The sequence below is a fragment of the Rousettus aegyptiacus genome, unplaced genomic scaffold (assembly GCF_014176215.1).
Source record: "Rousettus aegyptiacus isolate mRouAeg1 unplaced genomic scaffold, mRouAeg1.p scaffold_m13_p_8, whole genome shotgun sequence".
NCBI classification, from domain to species: domain Eukaryota; kingdom Metazoa; phylum Chordata; class Mammalia; order Chiroptera; family Pteropodidae; genus Rousettus; species Rousettus aegyptiacus.
In genome coordinates, this window is record NW_023416311.1 from 82,294,289 (window position 1) to 82,301,368 (window position 7,080).

The window sequence follows — 7,080 nt, forward strand, 5'->3', positions numbered from 1 at the left end:
GCAATTTATAAACTCCGTGTAAGCCTTCCAATAGTACAAATATTCCTAAGGAGAGCTTCCTCAGAACTCCGGACAGGTGGAGCAGGGGACTGAATTTTTCCATAGGGTAGATTCATTTTGCTTAGCAATTCCTTTAGATAAGCCTTTCTGCATTTGAGGGCACAGAGCTTGCTTCTGAAGGATGGGAGGACAAGGGTCAATGAGCGAGCACCAGAGACCACGGTGCACCTGCTGAGTACGTGTTGGGCACTGCAGACACGCTCATGAACAACAGTCCTCACGAGCTGAGATTACTCACATCTTTGACCTTTAATTGCTTCAGTGCGTCCTGCTGACTTCCTCATGTGTCCATCTGCCTTTTTGGTCTTTGCGAGCATTTAATTTAATAGAGTTTATAGTGAGCGAAATGATGCTAAACCACCAGTTTGTCTTCTTCATCTTCACCCTTCCCCTATCCACCCTCTAACTCTCATTCATGTTATTTTTGAAAGAGATAAAATTATAAAGATAGTACCTGTCATATTTTATTGTAATGGAAACATGTGGAAGGCTAGGTCAGGCCTTTGATTTTAGTCTGTGAGGAGCTTGGTAGACCACAGAAGTCCCAATTCTACAAATCATTTACATTAAGTAACACAATTCAGCAAATTTTGGTAAAAATTGCAAACCTACTCTGACATAATGTAAGTAAAAAAAAAAACCCTTTGGGATTGCATTAGAGCTACTTTTCTTTGTGTTATCTCCTTGCATGATTGTGCCTTTGGAAAAGCCTATTCTTATACTAGTTTACCTTTCTGTCAATACTTATTCATAAAATAAAACACTGGCTCAGTGGTGTTCTAGTTCTGGTTATACCAGCTCACAAGAGCCAACTGTTAAATTTTCAGGAATTTTGTAAGCTAGGTGTTAAACATGGTCAATATTAAGCATTAAATGAGATAAACTTACATTAAATAAATTACCTAAAAACAAAGTTTATTAATATTCAAAATATACTACTTCTCAATTACTTTACTATATTCCATTAATATCTATGCTCTTAAGGTTATTTATTTCAATCATATCTGTAACATACTTCTGCCTCCTCCTAACCCTTTTGCTCTCCAGCAGCAGGCTTTTGGTATGTTCTCCCTAGGTAGTAGAGCATCCAGTTTCCAGAGGTTTCTCCTATACCATTCATAGAGTCTAAATCTTTCTAGACCTCCACACGTTTTTCCAGAATTCCTCCCCCATTTTAGTAAGTACAGTTTAAATTTTGAGGTCAGTCTAACACGGTACAAATACCAGCTCTTTTATTTACTGGCCATTATTACTGACTATTATTACTATTGTCACCTCTGAGCTTAAGTTTATTTATCTATGTAATAATTGATGTGAACCAGATAACCCTTAGGTCTCATTCATTTGAGTGTGTCAAGGAGATTACATTAAACTCGTTGCTGTGTGAATGCTCCCGCTAAGTGAGAGCAGGACCTCCACTTGCTCTTTTCAAGGGTTTCTCCCAAATCTCCACCCTCCCCCAACCAGTTGTTCTGGGGAATTGTCTGGCAAGCGTTGCCTCATTGGGCCCCCACTGCATCTGTGCCTTGCAGTCACCTGGATGCAGACTGCCTCTCTGCTTAGCCACAGGCCACTGTACCTGTGGTTCTGGATACCTCCTTCATCTTTCCCCCCACTCCGAACTATCACTGCCTTTTTTATTTCTCTGGCTCAAATGTGGACATAGCCTTTCTCTTAATTCCCCATAAAACTGCTCAGACAGGTGTATCTTTTAACACGATTTTATGAAGGACTCAGGCAGAGTAAGAAAAGGAAGTTACAATACAAAGAGTGATTATCAGCTGCCTACTGGGTGTGGCTGCCCTTGGGGTTCACAGGCTCAGGATCTTCTGCCTTGGTCTCCACTCTGATTCCAGCTGCTGCCCTGGAAAAGAGGCCAGGGTTCTCCTCCCAACACCTGGGGGCTCCATCAAGCTTATTTGTACTCAGAATCAGATTCTCAGCAACCCTTGCTGCCTACTCAACCTTAACAGAGAGAGGAGTTCTCTGTTGTTACACTGCCTTTTATTTACTTTAAAATTAATCACTAAATATTAGTGTTCATAATAATAACAACAGAGTTTACTATGTACCAGGTTCTGTTCTAAGCATTTTGCATATGTTAACTCATTTTATCTGTATAACAATCCTGCAAGGTGGTTCTATTATCATCCTCATTTAACAGAAGATGAAACAGACACAGAGAGGGTAAATAACTGATCTCAGGTCAAACATCAACTAAGGGGTGTATTCACATTCAAAAGCAAGCTCTAGAGGCTGTATGATGCATGAGTGTGTGTGTTTATGTGTATTTGTGAGTGTGCATGTGTTCGTGTGTGGGCGTACATGCACATACTGTTAAAGGTGGAACATTTTCAAATGGCCAACTTCTGCTTCTGTAAACCTGCTTGCTTGTTTGATGTGGCTTTAGGCTTTATAAGCTACCTCCTCTGGAAGCTCAGGACTGATCTCCTCTAACCCTGCATGGTAGAGAGTCACCAGCTGCTGGCTAATAAAGGCTCACAATTCATCTCATTTGTCTCTGTGGGTCTTAGATTGGATTGCACCACAACAATATGTGTGTGCTTGGATGTGTGTATGTGACTATTTCTGTGTCTGCATGATGTGTATTTATGTGTATGTGCATGTGTGTATCAACATTAATCCATATCCTGGGTGGAGAGATCCACACTCAAGGGGAAGTTAGCATTTGAAAGACTAATCAGGAGTTCTACTGAGAGGTGGCTGCAATGAGTGCTTCAAATATTATTTTCTAAATTTGTACTGCAGTACTGGGTGAGTAGCATAAGGGATGATAGAAACATATTTTAATTGATGAAATGAGTCATGGTAAGACATATGATTGCTGAGACATTTCATAGGTACCTCAAGGCCTGCATGAATAGAATATAAAAATCAGGGGAGTCTATTACCTTTAGGGCAGAACTCTGGGACCAACACTGTTGGTACTATGTTGTACATTAACTGCAGGAGTTTATCCTAATACTGGCAAAATATTGTCACATTTGCCTAAGAAGGAATCTTTCATGTGATGTGCTGGTTTGAGATAGCTAGGAATTTCCTGAGCTTCCAGAATACATTGTTTGAATATTTTTGTTCCTGTTTGCTAAAAAAATTTGTACCAGTGGCAGAAATATATATATCTGTTTTGCTTTCAGCGTAACACAGCCTGGTAGGAGGCTGTGAGGAAGAAGACAGGCAGCTCCTGCTTTCCTCTAAACTAGAGCCTGCAGCACCTTACCAGTTAGAACCTGATGTGTGTGGAGTGGACGACGTGGCTTAGGTCACTTTGCAACACTTTCTCATCTCCAGTCTAGGCCTCATCCTCTAACTTCTCATTTCTTTTTCAGGTGTCCTGGTTGATAGTAGGAATGCCCCTTTCTTTCAGGGAAAACCGGACTCTTACCTATTGGGGGTGGTTTTACCTTTAGGTCCCAAAAGAGCACTTCTATTAGATAAGATTCCCTCATTGGTTCATCTTTCCAAGGCTGGGTTATTTATTGTTAAATAACACTGCTCTTAAGACAACAGTGCTGTCCAGGCTGAGTTTTCTCCAGACTGCTGGCCCAGTACCAATTCCAGCTATTAATGAGGATTCACATCTTGACTCCTGGTTTCCTGTGAGCAACTCACACGAAGACATATTCTCTCTCCAAAACAAAAAATGAATTTCAGGCACTAAATTCTATCTTAGAAAAAAATAATTTTATTAAGCACAGGGTGTCAACTGGCTGCACATAGACCATATTCTGATCACTGTCATATTTAGTTTGGTCTTCATGGCATGGACCAACACATTATTTTAAATAATATAAATTCGTTTTTATCACTTTGTTATTTTATTTTATTTTAGATGAGGCAACCCTTGGTTGACCTCATAGATTGCAAGGACTTTGTCAGTTTATAATCCCTTATTTTTTATTTTTTATGTCTACAGCACCTGGTCTTTCTAGGTGGTCTCCCATCCAAGTACTAACCAGGCTCGACCCTGCTTAGCTTCTGAGATAAGACGGGATCGGGCTTATTCAGGGTGGGATGGCTGTAGATTGTTTTTATCACTTTAAAATAGAGAAATTACATATAAAAACCCGGATGTCTGACTTATTCTCAAAAAATCAGAATATTTGGCAACACGAGGTCTGCAATCTCATTCGTCAACAATCAGTAAGAGCTACATAGCAGCTGCCATCTTTAGGTGGCGCAATCTCTCCTCGGTTTACCACAGTCACCATCACTCCTTTTTGTGCTCCAACAATGACATCAGGTGTTAATTATTGTTTATTATTGTGTTTTTGCTGTTATTTTTCATATAGTAGAATTAAAAGGATCATAAACTGTATCCTGCACTACCATCTCTATTATAAGTTAGAACTAAATAAAATCTGGAGTTCGCCTATGCTCAAAATGTCTAGGTTTCAGTCCAAAACCACACATTATACCGAAAATAAGGATGATCTCAAACTAAATGAAAAAAGACAGAAGTGCCAACACTGGGAACAGAGACTTTAGAATTATCTGACAAAAAATTTAAAGCAGTCATCATAAAATTCTTCGATAAGCAATTAAAGATATGCTTGAAACAAATAATAAATAAAAAATGACAAGAAAAAAATAGAAGATGTAAAGAAGATCCAAGTGGAAATTTTAGAACTGAAAAATACAATAAGAAAAAAAAAATCTCAAAGGATCGGCTGAATATTAAAATAAAGGGAACAGAGGAAAAATTAGTGAACTGAAATATAGAACAATAAAAATTGCCAAATTTAAACAGCAGAAAGAAAACAGACTGGAAATAAAAAGAAAAAGAACAGAGCCTGTGGAACTATAACAGAAGATAAAGCATCATGTCATAGGGGTTCTGCAATAGAAGGAGAATAAAGGTGGGCCTGAAAAAGTACTCAAAGGAATAATGTCTGAATACTCCCCAAATTTGGCAAGAGACATAAATGTAAAGCTGAGTATATTCCAAACAGGTTAAATCCAAAGAAATCCACACCAAGGCATGTATCATAGTCAAACTTCTAAAACTAAAGATGAAGCAAAAATCTTGAAAACTGTGTGAGAAGTAATACCTTTCTTTTAGGGGAAAAACAATTCAAATGACAAATGATTTTTCATTGGAAACCATGAAACCAGAAGGAAGTGGCAGATTTTGAAAGTGCTGAAAGAAAAATAAAACCTGTCAACCTAGAATCCAGGAATGAAAAACTAAGAGTTTTTTTTTTGTCAGCTTGCCTACCCTAAAAAAAATGGCTAATGAAATTTTTCTAAGAAAAAAATAATGATAAAAGAAGAAATCTTGGAATATCAGGAAAGAAGAAAAAACATAAAAATATGGATAAATATTATATACTTTCCTTCTCTTGAGTCTTCTAAATAATGAACTTGGACACTCATCCGCCAGTATTTTATGTCTATTGATGTAAATTAGAAGTATAGCCTGAAGCTCTGGGAAAACATCCTGTAGGTCCTGTTTTGTTTGTTTTGTTTTGTTTTGTGTTGTTTTCCCCCTCAAGGCATGGGTAGTAAACTTGATCTAACAGGAGTAAATTTTGTGGTCCTGACTCAGGGTCAAATGGTCATCAAACAGCCCACAGTAGGGGACAGCCAGTACAGAAATGTCCCCAACAGCAATACTGGTTGGCATGAGGGGACCAAGTCTTCCCCCTCGATTATAGCTGCTGCTTCTGTGGCCTGTCAGATGAACATGCTGTTCCAGCCAGAGCCCATCAGTTTTGGGCCCATGTCCTTTACATGTGTGCCTCCCACTTAAGAAAGATTAAGTTTGGAACCTTCATTTAAGGTCTTCCTTCCAGCCGTGTTATCTTTAGTTTCTTACTTTCTTGCTGTTTTGTTTTATCATTTTCATTTCTAGGACAGTAGTGACATAAATAAAATTCATGGGAAATTGTTTCTGGGGCTTTACATTGCTAGCAGACACGTATGGACCACTAATTGGTTGAGAGAAATGCAGCAGTCTTTTCTCTTTGGGATATGATTGTAGCAATGCTGGAGGAACCTGGAATTAACAAGCTGTTGACTGAAATGTACTTTGGCTGGATAAAAAGAGTAATTCATGACAACCACGTGTAGGAAGAGACTCAGTTCTGCTCTCTGAGAAGGAAGTGTGCAGTGTTTTGCCATTCATGTAGTGTAACCTGCATGAGTTTTGTTTAAGGAAAACTGTGGCTCTGGACTTTTGTGACAAAGGCCTACTCTCATCTCTTACCACCTTTTCACCCTAGCCCCTACTCCTCCCACATGGAGCTATTTGCTCTTCCTCCTTTTTCATGCCTCTGTGCCTTTGTTCATGTTGTTCTTTTTGCCTATTACCTCTTATGCACTTGGAAAACGCCTACTCAGTCTTTAATCCAGTTTAACAGCTTCTTTCTCTGTGGAGCCTTTCTTAAATCTAATCTACCCTTACCTCTACCCCACTCCAATGAGTTGCTTTTTCTTTGGTCTCTTACATGACTTTATACAGAAGTCTATTAAAGTCTGTACCATTTCATATTGTCTCTTGTACTACACTGTGAAAATGAGATCTTGTTCATCTTTGTGCCTTCGGGAACTGATTGTACCTGGGCATGTGTTAAGAGCTTAATAAATTCTCATTGAATTAAAAAATAGTGGATGAGGATACATTCGGTGTCATAATTTTAAAACATTGCCCAGCACATAAATGTTAAAAAAGAGAAAATAATAAAATACAATGTGAAGTTTCTACTTCTGGGAAGATGTAGTAGATATACTTTCCCCTATTCCTTTTCTGGATATTCTATTTAAAAAGTAAACATAAGACTCTTAAAAGTTAGAGAGAAGAAGGCAAACTGTTTGGGACCTGGGGACCTACAGAATTCAGTAGTAAGTTCTTAGGCATTTCTTTCTGCCTTTCATATCCTAGACTTACAGCTGAGGAAGGTGGCAACTTGGAAACACCAATACGTCCAGGCAAAAATCAGTCTCAGCAAAAGCTTCTGGTGATGCCAGAGAAAGCTTAGTAAGGAGCTGGGACTTCAT

The 7,080-nt window shown here is 38.7% G+C and overlaps 1 pseudogene; it reads right to left on the bottom strand.

Moving 5' to 3' along the window:
* Positions 1-3,988: 3,988 nt before the first annotated feature.
* Positions 3,989-4,107, bottom strand: LOC118607385 (annotated as a pseudogene).
* Positions 4,108-7,080: the final 2,973 nt, after the last annotated feature.